Genomic DNA, 15,073 nt, shown 5'->3' on the forward strand with positions numbered 1-15,073 from the left:
CTTAGTACATGGAACATAGCAGGTATCACTTGCAAAATTGTACCTAAGGTAAAAGTTTGATAATAATATGAAAGGGGATGAAGACAAAAGATGAGAGAGACATTCTTGGAAAGTTGGGAATAGTTTTTACCTGCATAATGTCAAGATGCACGGGAGGCCGCTGATAGCCATACTGCTGCAATTATAACATGACCCACCTCTCTGAAGGAAATAAAGTGGCTAGTCATTTAACCTAGTGTTCCTCACTGTTGAAATGGCTCACTACTGCAAGAGAGAGTGGATTTACTGAGTGGATTTATCTTTTGTGAGAGAAGACAGCATTTGGAGGTGATTACTAAGGACCTTTTATACTTCTAGATGGCAGTGCACCCGAGACAAACCCAAACCATTAAATTTAGGAAGGGATTTTCAAAGATACATCTCTTAGGCATTTGGATATCTGAAGTGAATTTTTTTTCTCCCAAATGTGGACTCTCTGTGCCACCTGAGGAAATCTTGATTTCAGATTTTAATATCTTAAATTTGTTTAGCTTAAATTGGTTTAGCTTGTATATTTTTCAAAGCTTATTCACATTACCTAATTTTATCCTCCCAATATCCGTGAGGCTAGTAGAAGTAGATTTTATTCTCTCCATTTTACAGAAGATGCGATAGGCACAAAGCGATTATCTTCATCAAGATCACACAGTAGACTAGAGACAGAGTTGGGATTAGAGCCCGGGTCTCACTCTCAACCCCTTGTTCTTTCCACCGAATAGACCTTAGCCATCCTGTGTGAAAAGGTCCAAAATTATCTTGCCGCCAGTTAACAATGCCTCATTGAATCACAACGTTGATCAAAGAGCCATTCACACATTTAAAGTGTTTTACTTACTTCATGCTTTCAAACAGCTCATCAGAGAAATTCATAAGGAAGGCAAGTCCAGGATCTGACAGTTTGGACATGACTGTTCCTTCAGGTGCAACATTGAATCATAGGCCAAAGTGACTCAAGCATAATTTGGAGGAAATTCATCAATGATGCAAAAGGACTGAAACATATTTTGCCCACTCAAAAGGTATTCCCATTTTGGCCAAGAGTCCAGAATTTCTTCTTGGAAGGAGGATTTTAGGGGAGGAAGCTGTGTAATAAGGAAAAAAGAAAGCTTTAGGAAAGCTGGAAAGGGGGAAGAGGAGGAGGATACTGAGAGGTTGAGTGATGGGAATCTATGGTGCTAAATTGGAAAAAGTTGAGTTGCTTTGTTGGAATATCACATCAGTCTCCTTTCACTGCCATGGCAAAATAATTTCAGGATTTTTATTTCTAGATTTACATAGAATATTGTGTGGCATACGTGTGCTAAGAAAAAATAATTCTTAAGATGTTTTCTCACATTCAGTTAACGATTACTAAGGTAAATATGCTATGAGCATTAATCCAAAATAAAACTTTCCCACTTCCCATGCTTGATTTATGAGGCTTTTTAGTTCATCAAAAGATACAAAGAATGTACATGAAGGTCTTGGAGAGTGAATTCTGCTAGTGTGAGGGGATTTGTGTATATCACTGCTATTAACATTAATGAGATTTAAACATGTAAATCTCCGACACACAAGGCTAGTAAATTTCCCCAATTTACTCATAGGCATAGTTAATCATAAGGCGTAATTTGTATTAAATGAAATATAAAGGGTTTTTCATTAAGTTTTGTACAGGAAAAACATATTTAGAGGTTGAATTTGAACCTATTATTTGGAGGTTGAAAGGAAAATAGAGTTAATTGTCCAAGAGCTTCTCACACTAGCAGCTGGTCCTCCAGTGTTCAAAAAAAAAAAAAGTCAAGCTAGTAAACAGTTCAATAATTGGACAGGCTACATATTGATTTTTCCTTTTGTTATGTAATATTATTCACTTCTCTCTGCCCATATCCATGTAGTACAGGAGTTTGGGAATGCTAGAAACATGGTAGCTGTTGTGTATTGGAATGTGCAGAGTAGGAAAGGGTGTCACAGCAGTCAATAAGATCTGAGAGGTGTTGACTAATTGCCTGCTAATTACACAGTAAATTGTCTAATTAAGCTGATGGTTAATTAGGGTACGCTTGCACAGCAGTCTTGTGGAATTTGTGTCTGATGTCTGGGAAGCAGCTTGTATAATTGGCCAACTGGTAAGGACTGGCAGAGAACATGACTGGAAAGCACGCGGCGCCAGTGGGTGACAGAATACGGATTCAGCAGAAACAAAAGGGTTGTCATGCGCACACCGAAGGTTTTGTTAGTCTTCCCTGGCTCGGGGGTAACGGACAGCTGAGTGACACTTGAAAACATACTGCGAAAAGAAAATACAAGACTAGCTCCAGCTTCCAGTTGCTTTGTACGTTAGATTATAAGAATCATAATAATAAAGTTGGCATTTGTTAAGCGCTTACTATGTGTCAAGCACTAATAATAATAATGATGGTATTTGTTAAGCGCTTACTATGTGTCAAACACTGTTCTAGACAGTGGGGTAGATACAGAGTAATCAGGTTGTCCCACAGAGGGCTCATAATCATCTTAAACCCCATTTTACAAATGAGGTAATTGAGGCCCAGAGAAGTGAAGTGACTTGCCCAAGGTCACACAGCTAAGTGGCAGAGTCAAGATTAGAACCTACATCCTCTGACTCCCAAGCCCGGGCTCTTTCCACTTACTTTGAGCCAGTCGCTATACTAAGCACTGGGGGGGATACGAACAAAGCTTGGACACAGTCCCTGTCCCAAATGGGGCACCCAGTCTCAATCCCCATTTTACAGATGAGGTAACTGAGGCACAGAGAGGTGAAGTGACTTGCCCAAGGTCACAGCAGACAAATGGTGGAGCTGGGATTAGAACTCATGACCTTCTGACTCCCAGACCCATGTTCTATCCACTACACCGTGCTGCTTCAAACCGTTATAGGCCCTGTTCTTAGAGCCGGAGTAGACACAGGCTAACCGGGGTGGACACAGTCCCCATCCCACGTGGGGTTCCAGGTCTGAATCCCCATTTTACAGAGGAGGCGCAGAGAAGTTAAGTGACTTGCCCAAGGCCACACAGCAGTCAAGTGGTGGATGCAGCATTAGAACCCAGATCCTTCTGACTCCCAGGCCCATGCTCTATCCACTAGACCGTGCTGCTTCTTCCAGTGTATTTCATTCAATCAGTTGTGTTGATTGAGCGCTTACTGTGTGCAGAGCACTATACTCAAGAAGCAGCGTGGCTCAGTGGAAAGATCCCAGGCTTGGGAGTCAGAGGTCGTGGGTTCTAATCCCAGTTCTGCCACTTGCCAGCTGTGTGGCTTTGGGCAAGTCACTTCACTTCTCTGTGCCTCAGTTGCCTCATCTGTAAAATGGGGGTTAAAACCGAGAGCGTCACGTGGGACAACCTGATCAACTTGTATCCCCCACACCATTATTATTATTAGTAGTATAATTATGACTAACTGCTACGGAGAGTACAATATAGCAAAGCGGGTAGATACATTCCATGCCCAGAGTGAGTTTACAGTCTAGAGGGGGAGACAGACCCTAATTTAAATAAATCGATTTTGGCTATGTGGGGATGGGGGAGGATTGGATTAAGGGTGCAAATCCAAGTGAAAGGATGACACTGACAGAAGTGGGAGAAGAGGAATTATTATTTTTAGGAGGTCTTCAGGGTGCTGCGCGCTTTCCAGTCGTGTTCTCTGACAATATTTTTATCATTCCTGTCTTGACCGTTCGTTCTTAAGGGCTAGTGGATATTCAGCATGGAGATGTGATAATCACGCTTCTCTCGAAAACACCCATCTCATTAAAATGTGGCAAGGTGGGCTCTTTTAATTATTTCATTCTAACTATATAGCCACTTTAACTGTAGTGGAAAGGCCTGGGAGTAGGAGGACTTGGATTCTAACCTCTACCCTTCCTCGTGGCTGCCAGGTGATCTCGGTCTTAACTTCTTGGTGTCTCAACTACTTCATCTGTGAATTGGGGAATTAAGACTGTGAGCCCAATGTGGGACAGAGACCGCGTTCAACGTGTTCGGCTTGTATCTACTCCAGCACGTGGTAAAGTTCCTGGTCATGTAGTGGGTGCTTAACAGATGCCATGAAAAACAAATGGGAAACAAGCCCAGTAAATGACCCAGAACAGAGGTCTTGAGAGAGCTTGGGGTAACTAGGAGGAGCAGGAATTGGCAGCTGCACCTGGAAGAGAAAGGGCTCTAGGAAGCGAGCATAAGGCCGGATCTCTTTCTGGCTCTAGGATCACTCTTTAAAAAAAATTTCTGGCCATCTCTCAGCTCTGGATACTGATTGATCAGAAGCACACGACACATGCCTGGGTATTTCCGATCACCTATGTCTATGCCACATGAACCATGTAGATGGAAAACAGATCGGAAAACATATTTTTTTTAACTAACCACTGAATGATCCATTGAACCCCATGACCATATCAAATATGAAAAATAAAATTTAAATATGATTCCAAGAGGATACTTTATGAAGCAATTGGGCAATATTGGACAGAATTAGGAGTTTTGCTTTCTTCAGGTCTTCTGCCAACAGCGTTGCATAAATAAGAACGATGATGATGGTTTTTGTTAAGTGCTTACTTTGTGCAAAGCACAAAGCACTGGGGTGGATGCAAGGTGATCAGGTTGTTCCATGTGGGGCTCACAGTCTTAGTCCCCATTTTACAGATGAGGGAACTGAGGCACAGAGGAGTGAAGTGACTTGCCCAAAGCCACACAACTGTGTGGAAGCATTTTCATATGCAATACCAATCATTTAAACTTAGACTTAAGACATATTTTCTGGTCCATATGCACATTTTGGTTGTACTTTTAAAAAGAATACCAAGCGGGAGTTAGTTATGTACAGTTCTCTTCACAGAGTAAGCCCTCAAATAACATTTTGGACCGACAGCTCTCTGTGTGAGTATGTGTGTATATTAATGTTGGAATTTGTTAAGCGCTTACTAGGTGCCGAGCACTATTTTAAGTGCTGGGTTAGATACAGGTCATCCCCATTTTCCAGATGAGGTAACTGAAGCACCGAGAAGTGAAGTGACTTGCCCAAAGTCACACAGCTGACAGGTGGCGGAGCCGGCATAAGAACCCATGACCTCTGACTCCTAAGCTTAGAGTATGATGATATAGTGCTGGTGGTGAGATTTATTCATTCATTCAGTCATATTTATTGAGCACTTACTGTGTGCAGAGCACTGTACTAAGTGCTTGGGAAGTACAGTTCAGCAACATATAGAGACAAACCCTGCCTGCAACGGGCTCACAGTCTAGAAGGGGGGAGGCAGACATTAAAACAAGTGAACAGGCATCGGTAGCATTATTATTTATAAAAAGAATTATAGCTATAGATCCTATCTGGTCTCATGAGTGTGTCTGAAAAAGAGTGTGGCGACACACCCTAACACACAACACTGAGGGATAGTCAATTTCTCTCTTTGTTATAGAACCCTAGAATAAAGATTCACCCCATTCTGAGCCAGGTCTGAGTTTGATGGAGCTGGAAATGTTAGGACACTTTTTCAAGCCTCTCTTTGATTTAAGGTGATCGGTGCATGCCTAAATAAGAAATGTGCTTGTGAAATCACATCTCTTCCAGAAGGTCTTATTGACTGATTTCTAATCTCCTCATTTTATGATCTCAAGTGCCATTTTAGCACTTTCCCAGGGCATAAGTTTTAAGTGCTCACGAACACTAATGTATCTTGCACTTGATCACTTCCTCTCTTATTTCTACTTTATTCTAGGGTCGCTCTCCCCGGCTAGATTGTGAGCACCTTTAGGGCAGGGTTCAATAAATCAATAATTTATGTCCGAGCAGCCCGATCCGTCAATACGTTAAACACTCAGTGTGTTGGCAAATATTGCTGCTGCTTCCTCCCCTTAGAATCAAGCTTCAACAAGCAGATGCCTAGTCGTGGCTCTAAAATAGATCCATAGAAAAGGGACACAGAACAGATTCTCTAAATATATGAAGTAAAGCTTTAGATGCTGAAGTCTAGTAGAGGAGCACCCGAGAAGCAGAGTGGCCTGTGGGAAAAAGCACGGGACTGCTGGAGTTAGGGAACCTGGGTTCTAATCCCAATCCTGCCAGGTGACGCTGCGTGACCTCGGGCAAGTCACTTAATTTCTCTGTGCTTTATTTTCCTCATCTGTAAAATGAGATTAAATCCTACTCCCTCCTACTTAGACTGTGAGCTCCATTTGGAACAGGGACTGTTTCCAATCTGAATATTTTGTATCGACCCCAATTCTTAGAACAATGCTTGGTGGATAGTAACGCTTAATAAATAAAAAACAAAGAAATGGTTGGAGGACAGCAAAAGAAGTTAGGTCAGTATGGTGGGCAGCGATAATGAATATGGTGACCATCTTGGGCGAAGAGGTTTTGGGGAAATTTATCATCTCAAAGAGGGAAAGAACAGTATTAGACTGTGTGGGTAATAAATTTATTGGTTCAGCAGTGAGGTGGAAAGGATTGTCGGTGATGGATCTGCACATCCACACACACTAATCAAATCTCACTACTGGTGGTGTCATCTTTGAACATGACACACTTGTTGGGATTGAAGGGAAAGAATCACTTAATACTAATTGACTTACACTTTAATAATAAAGACATATCGACCAATTTATAACTTCAGACCTTAGTTGTAGAAGAAAAAACAGGTAGGAAAGATTTTTTTTTTAATCTCTATTAAATGTTAGCTTTGTTCTCTTGCCACCCTAAATCAAACAATCAGTAATAATGTTGGTATATGTTAAGCGCTTACTATGTGCCGGGCACTGTTCTAAGCGCTGGGGTAGACATAGGGGAATCAGGTTGTCCCACGTGGGGCTCACAGTCTTAATCCCCATTTTACAGATGAGGGAACTGAGGTACAGAGAAGTGAAGTGACTTGCCCACAGTCACACAGCCAACAAGTGGCAGAGCTGGGATTCGAACTCATGAGCCCTGACTCCAAAGCCCATTCTCTTTCCACTGAGCCACGCTGCTTCTCCATGGTATTCACTGCTCACTATAGGCAGAACACTGTACTAAGCGTCTGGGAGAGTACCATAAAGCAGAATTAATGGACACATTCCCTGCCCATAATGTGCTTACATTTGTCATAATTTACATAGAAATGAGTCCACAGATTCATCCACTCTTCATTCAGTAGTATTTATTGAGCACTTACTGTGTGCAGAACCCTGTGCTAAGCACTTGGAATGTACAATTCGGCAGCAGAGAGAGACAATCCCTGCCCAGTGATGGCTTACAGTCTAATCGGGAGACAGATGGACAAAAACAAGACAACATAATCATGATAAATAGAATACAGACATAGTACACTCTGCAGAGTAAGCCTGAGTAAAACGTTTATTAGGCCTGAGAATGAATTTATACAATTCCTAATCTATGTGAAGCTGCATATTAGATTTGGAAGCATAGACTTTGTGAGATTGGGGCCACATGTCCAATTTATGAAGAACTGGATTAAGAATAATAAAAGTAGGGACCAGCCCTTTTTCAGAACAATCCAGAAGAATGGAGGGAGTAGAGAGACATCACCCAGGATCCGACGTCAAGCTCTGCCAACTCCTCAGATACTATGGCTGGGTTAGATTCCTATATGGAGTAATGGCCAGAGTCACTATTTTATCAGTAGTACAGTAGGAAAAAAAAAAGCAGAATGGCCCAGTGGATAGAACACGGATCTGAGTTTCAGAAGGACCTGGGTTCTAATCCCGGCTCCACCGCTTGTCTGCTGTGTAACCTTGGGCAGGTCACTTAACGGCTTTATGCCTCAATCATCTCATCTATAAATTGGGGATTAAGAATGTGAGTCCCATGGGACATGGAGTCTATCTAATCTGATTTAACTACCCCAGCGTTTAGTACAGTGTCTGGAACATTGTAAGCACTGAATAAATACCATTAAAAAAAGAGAATAACAACAAAAAGATACAAAACAGGTTTGCAGAATGATATTTAGGTTACTCTGCTATAAAGATGCACTGGTGTAGCTTGATAGCCTGCTTACTAAAGCCATTCACATGTGCTTGGAGTTATTATTTAATTGTATTTATTGTATGCTTATTGTGTGTAGAGCACTGGGCTAAGCACTTGGGAAAGTACAATACAACAATAAGCCCACAACAAGCTCATAATAATAATAATAATGCTATTTGTTAAGCACTTACTATGTGCAAAGCACTGTCCTAAGTGCTGGGGACGATACAAGGTGATCAGATTGTCCCACGTGGGGCTCATAGTCTTCATCCCCATTTTACAGATGAGGGAACCGAGGCACAGAGAAGTGAAGTGACTTGCCCAAAGTCACATGGCTGACAAGCAGCGGAGCGGGGATTTGAACCCATGACCTCTGACTCCCCGGCCCGGGCTCTTTCCACTGAGCCCATAGTCCAGAGCCGCATAGCAACCTTGATTCTGAGGCCTTGCCTTGGGAAGTGGAACAGAAAACATGTGGAACCAAAATAATCCCACTTGAGGGCCCGCTACCTTCCTTCTTTTATCTTGACTACTGATTAACAGGAAAAAAAAACAACACCTCATGCCAGGCTAGCTACTACTAGCCAGCTTCATGTAGGAAAAGGTTCTGGAGAAGCCAGCAGGGACCAAAGAAGGATAGAAACTGAGTCTTTTGGAAGCCTTAAACTCCACCCAAAGATGGCTGAAGTTCTCCAGCTCTGGCCGAGGAAAATTCTATACAGAATAGCCCAAAGATTTCCAGAAGGTAAATCAGCCCTTTTGTACTCTGTTATAATAAAAATGATGATTATGAGATTTAAGTGCTCCCTATTTCCAATCACTGGGACAGGTAGGTTATGATACCTGGCGTATCCCGGCCCATAGGGGTCATCCAACATATCACCTTTTTTTAGATGAGGAAATTTAGGACCAGAGAGATTAAACGATTTGCTTAAGGTTACACAGTAGGCCGGTGGCAGAATTTGGATTCAAACCTAGATCCCCTCATTCCTAGTTTTGCGCTTTCTGCTTACCAGCTTTGAGCCAGACCTGTCTAGAGGGATTTTACAGCACACCTCTTTTGCTATGATCTAGTCAACTAATACCGTATATTTACTTAGACAACAGCAACAACAAAATTACGGTTTTCCCTTAAATGACTGTAAAATTTCATGTCAGATTTTTACAAGGGATAATTTCACAAGATACTATAAAATCAAACCTACCAGGGGACTGAATACTATACCTTGAAATTGCTTAATTAAAGGTACATTACCTCAGAAAAATGAGATATCAAAGTACCTTCATCTAATGTTTTTATTCATGCATATTTTCAGGGGGTTTTTTGTGTGTGGGAATCCTATTAAGTCTTTATTCTATGCTAATAGACAAACTTTGGAAAAATGAATCAGGCAAATTTGTCTAATGCTCTAAATTTTTAAAAGCTTAAAATAATACACTTAACCTTAAAGAAAATGTATCTGTGATATTTCTAAAGGAACACAAATGTCAATGTAGTTTTCTGTGAAACACAACCCAGATGATTTCCATGAACTTAAAGCTTTCACGGGAGCAAATGGGTTCAATTTCAAAAGATAATTCGGCATTATTCCATGTTTTCATTTTCTCACAATGCTGTGAAATATTTTACTTTATGTATAAAACATTCTATGCATAACATTTTAACATTTCCCTTATTTTCCATAAAATCCCTAGGAAATAAATTGTTGCAGTTTCAATTCAAATAAAAAGTCAAGCGCTGTAATATTTCTCTATAACCCATATCTCTCCTAGGCATATTTTAATTATTCTATTATCATACTCATTGAGGCCCAAAGGATCAGAATCTCAGCCCAAAATGAATTATCATTAATGTGTCTATAGGCAATTGAGGAAAGCATCCAGCAGAAAAATACTCCCGTTTACGTTCGTCTTTATCTGTCTGAGAATATACTGCTATCAAGAAGGGATTGATGCAACTCCAATAGGACAATTGACCTTAAGGAATGTGATCTCTGAGCAAAAGAGTTGAAAGCTTGACTACAGTGTGACTTCTGTGGAAAAATTCAATATTGATTATTTATTATTATTTATTGAGTGCTTACTGTGTGCAGAACACTGTACTAAGTGCTTGGGAGAGCACCATACAACGATATACAGACCCGTTCCTTGCCCACAATGGGCTTACAGTCTAAGGGATTGGAAATGGAAGTAGAAGCAGTGATGGGCATTCCAATCAGAGGAAATTAGAACTTGGAATCGATTGATCATTTACTGTGCACTTACCCTGTGCAGGGTATTGTAATAATAATAATGTCGGTATTTGTTAAGCGCTTACTATGTGCAGAACACTATTCTAAGCACTGGAGTAGATGCGGGGTGATCAGGTTGTCCCATGTGGGGCTCACAGTCTTCATCCCCATTTTACAGATGAGGTAACTGAGGCACAGAGAAGGTAAGTGACTTGCCCACAGTCACACAGCTGACAAGTGGCAGAGTGGGATTCGAACCCATGACCTCTGACTCCCAAGCCCGGGCTTTTTCCACTGAGCCACAGTGAAGCATAATTGCACTGAACTTTAGTGTTTGGGAGGGACAGTTAATCAAATATTTATTGTAGGCAAAGAGCGTGGCATACCACAATCAGGAGACATTAACTGTCTATACAAAAAAGCTGAACAACAATCCGAATACCTAAAAAGAGTAACAATACAAAGAGCAATTCATTCACTCATTCATTCAATTGTATTTATTGAGCGCTTACTGTGTGTAGGGCACTGTAGTAAAACCTTGGAAAGTACAATTCGGGCAGCAAATAGAGACAATCCCTACCCAACAATGGGCTCACAGAGAGCAATGCAGCAATCTGGAAAGATGCCATCTTCCCATGCACACGGTGTAGGATGAATGCATCTTTTCAGATATAGGAGCCAAAGCAATCTTCGAAACTAGAAGACAGCTCGTTCTCTCTCTCTTGCTCTCGCTCTCTCTCTCTCTCTCGGCCCTAAACCCCAAAAGAAAACTATGTAAATCCGAAGAAAGCTATGTAAATGGAAATAGCTGTGAGACACTGCTTAAATATGTTTGCTAACAATATTTTAATCAAAGATGTAATGTAAAAGGAATTCAAGGGGGGATTCAGATGAAAGTTACACACCAACTCAAAGGTAAATGGCACCTTGAATAGGATATCAAATAGCTTGTTTCTGTGTCCTTGGGGTCATTTTGGAAGACAGAGTAGAAATGGCTCTTTTCCTAGCAGTCAGAGAGATCAAAGTGAGGAGAGAAAGCGCACTTTGGAGTTTGAGCACTTCCTTACGGAGGCTTTCATTCATTCATTCAATAGTATTTATTGAGCACTTACTATGTGCAGAGCACTGTACTAAATGCTTGGAATGTCTTAGTGGTGGGAGAAGCTTCCTAACTTGGCAGGAAAGACAGAGTCCTGGAAAACTCCAGTGTGATGGTTCGGACAACTCACACACACTCACTCTCCCTCTCTCTTTCTCTCCTCCCCCATTACATTCATTGTATGAGACGTGTGCTCAATTCTGTATTAGAATATGTAAATTAAGCAATATTGAATTTTGCTTGTCTTCAGTCCTTCAATCCTAGACAACTATTATTAATAAATCAATGGTATATATTGAGTACTTACTATGTGCAGTAAACCAATCACTTTTATTGAGCATTTACTGTGTGCAGAGAATTGTACTAAACATTCGGGAGAGTCCAAGCGTCGGTAGATGCATTTTCTGCCCACAACTGTTCTTAGACTTGGGAAAGTACATAGAGCTAAATGTAATCATCCTTCAAAGATGGGTTTTTCAAGTTAATGCATTTTGGTTTTAATGATAAGATTGGTGGATAATAATTATGGCATTTTTTCAGTACTATGTGCCAAGAACTATACTAAACACAGAGGTATGTAAAAAAAAATAATGATGGACTATACAACATAATCCTTATGGGCAGGGAGCACGTCTGTTAATTCTGTTGTACTATACAATCTCAAGTGCTTAGTACAGTGTTCTGCTTCTAATAAGCATTCAATAAATGCCATTGTTTAATTGATTGATCGATAATCAGATCCCACAAGGGGCTAACGGTCTCAGTAGATGAATAATCTGCAAATAAGATAGTAAAGATCTAAAGATAGAGCGGATCGACCAGTGCTATTCTTCAAAGTGATAGCAAAACCTGGAGGCTGAAACTGAGCCTCTTCATCTCTAGTTTATTCTACTGCTCCCCTACTGCTTCTCGGCCTGCCTCGTCGGTGGTTTGATGGTCACCAGAATTGATTTGCACTGCCTCCTACCTTCCCTTGCTGCTTTCCCCCTACAATCCAGCCCACATACTTCACGTTCTTCTAACGTCAACCTACTCCCTGTACCTCTCTCTTGACTATCTTGGCCCTGACCTCTCGCCCACATCCTGCCTCTGGCTTGGAAACACCCAACCTCTCCAGATCTGACAGATGATCTCTTTCCCCACTTTCAAAGTCTTATAGAGAAGCAGTGTGGCTCAGTGGAAAGAGCACGGGCTTAGGAGTCAGAGGTCATGGGTTCTAATCCCTGCTCTGCCACATCAGCTATGTGACTTTGGGCAAGTCACTAAACTTCTCGGTGCCTCAGTTACCTCATCTGTAAAATGGGGATGAAGACTGTGAGCCTCACATGGGACAACCCAATTACCCTGTATCTACCCTAGCACTTTAGAACAGTGCCAGGCACATAGTAAGTGCTTAACAAATACCAATATTATTATTTTTTATAGCACATCTCCTCCAAGAGGACTTCCCCAACTGAACCCTCGTTTCCTCTTCTCCCATTCCCTCCTGTGTCACTCATGCACTTAGATTTGCACCTTTTATTCACCACTCCCTCAGCCCCAAAAGCACAAAAGCACTTTTGTACATATTCCTAATATATTGATATCAATTTCTCCCCCGCTAGATTGTAAGCTTACTGTGGGTGGGGAACGGCTTTACCGACTCTGTTATGTTGTACTCTCCCAAGCATCTAGTACAGTCCTCTCTCCACAGTAAGCACTCAGTAAATATGATTGATTGATTCCTTTCACCAGCAGATCACTACTTTCTTGATTATGCACTGCTCTATTTAATGAAAAGAAGTACACTCCCTCCTTTAAAGAATATGAAATCGTAGGATTGAAATGAATGGAAAAAATTTAGTCCATATCTTAACTCCAGCAGGGCCCCACCTCACATTTTTTGTTTGCCAAAAAAAATTCCTAAAAGCATAAGCTAGTGAATGACTTTTCCTGTCATAATTAAAGCTGCATATCATTACAAAGTTGAGGAAGTAAGAATCCATGAGCAAACTAGATGGTGTAGTTGCCAGCTCTGAATTTTCCATTATCAGCGGTCAATCAGAGATGGAATGTGACATTTTTTCAGTATGTAGAAGGAAAGAGTCATCTCGTCAGCAGTGAAGATCAGTGATGTGGAATGATAAATTCTCAGTCAAAAAAGTCAGTGGTATAATAATTATGTAAAACAGCAGAAATATATAAAAGACTGTTCTGTGTATATCTTCAATTTGCTATTCCTATAAATAGTTATAAAAACAGCCATCAAGTTGCTAAAAGTAGTTAAGTAGGAGGAACAGAATGTTAAATAAATATGATTCGTTATCCTGATAGAAATCTAAGTACTTATATCACTCTGTTTATCCTCTAATCATTTATCATAATGCCAGCTATTAAAGATAATTTTAATAATAATGTATTTGTCATCCACCCACCCAACAGAGGTATCATAAGGAATTTTTAATAAACTATCTCAAAGCACCTCAGAGATACAGACTATATTAAAATACATTGTAATGGTAAGCCCAGTATCTGCCTTGTGTAATATTGCTCCCCCGAAATAAGTTGGGCATTTTGGGTGTAACATTAAACTTTTGGAGACCACAGTAGGCCCAGGAGACAGGAACACAGGAGGTGATTTTCCATTTTAAAACCAGTAATTTTCCTTCCTTCGTAGTGCTCACCACAATTGTACCAAATTGGGGAGTCAAAAGACCTGGGTTTTAATTCTGCCTCTGCCACTTGCTTCTGTGTGACCTCGGGCAAATGTATCACTTCTTAACTTTTCTGTGCCTCGGTCCCCTATCCTTAAAATGAGATTAAATACATGTTCTCCCTTCCCCCCAAACTGTGAGCCCCAAGTAGGACAGGGGCTTTGTCTGATGTGATTGTATTGTTTCTACCCTGGGGCTAGGTACAGAACTTGTCCATAAGAGCTTAATAGATACTATGAATATTCTCTCATTATTGTTCATCCCAAGCGCTTAGTACAGTGCTCTGCACATAGTAAGCGCTCAATAAATACTATTGAATGAATGAAAGTGATAGAGGAAAGGGGTCCAAAGGTGGATATAAAGTAGTATATTAGTCCTGTCACAGAGTTCCAGCTTCTCAATTTGAGCCTGAGGATGTAAAGGGGGCAGAGAATTTTGGGGTGGGTGGGGTGTGAAGAATGGGAGGAGGTGGGCTTCAAGAGGCTTACTTGGAGAAAGCCTCCACTGTGGGCCTTCTCACCCTCGGTTGGCTTTGTGAGGCCTGATTTGAGTCCTAGAATAGTCGGAGATGGGGAGCCAGTCCCAGAGTCCTGAGGGTGATTGCTCCCATTGCACAGTGGGATTGGGGTGTCTGTGTGATAGGGGAGAAAGGACAGTGAAAGGGGCTGTCAAGGTCAAGGTCAAGGGATGGAGTATTAAGTCAAAGAAACACACACATACACACACACACACATACACAGAGCTCCCTTTCCACTTCCTGTGCCGCCTTTCCCTCGCCTCATTCCCCATCACCAACTCCAACTCTTTTTCATCCTATTTAAAAAAGGCAACAGTTTCCGTGCATCTCCAGAATTGTCACTAGGACTAGGGCTCACGGATCTGGGAAAGAAAGATGAGGAAAAGGTGAAAAAGACTAGAGGTGAATGGAGTATTGGTGGATTCGAAGCCGCAGTTTATCAGAAGAGTTTGTCATCAAGCTGTAAAATGCACGATAGTTTTAAGTACGAGTACCAGACGAACGTACTAGTGTGTGGTTCTGGTACAG

General features: G+C 41.2%; 1 protein-coding gene across 1 annotated transcript in view; it reads left to right on the forward strand.

Moving 5' to 3' along the window:
- The window catches only part of DPYD (dihydropyrimidine dehydrogenase), an 832,560-nt gene that overhangs the window by 452,538 nt on the left and 364,949 nt on the right, over positions 1-15,073 (forward strand). The window lies entirely within an intron of this gene.

Source organism: Ornithorhynchus anatinus, chromosome 4 (genome assembly GCF_004115215.2).
Source record: "Ornithorhynchus anatinus isolate Pmale09 chromosome 4, mOrnAna1.pri.v4, whole genome shotgun sequence".
NCBI lineage: Eukaryota > Metazoa > Chordata > Mammalia > Monotremata > Ornithorhynchidae > Ornithorhynchus > Ornithorhynchus anatinus.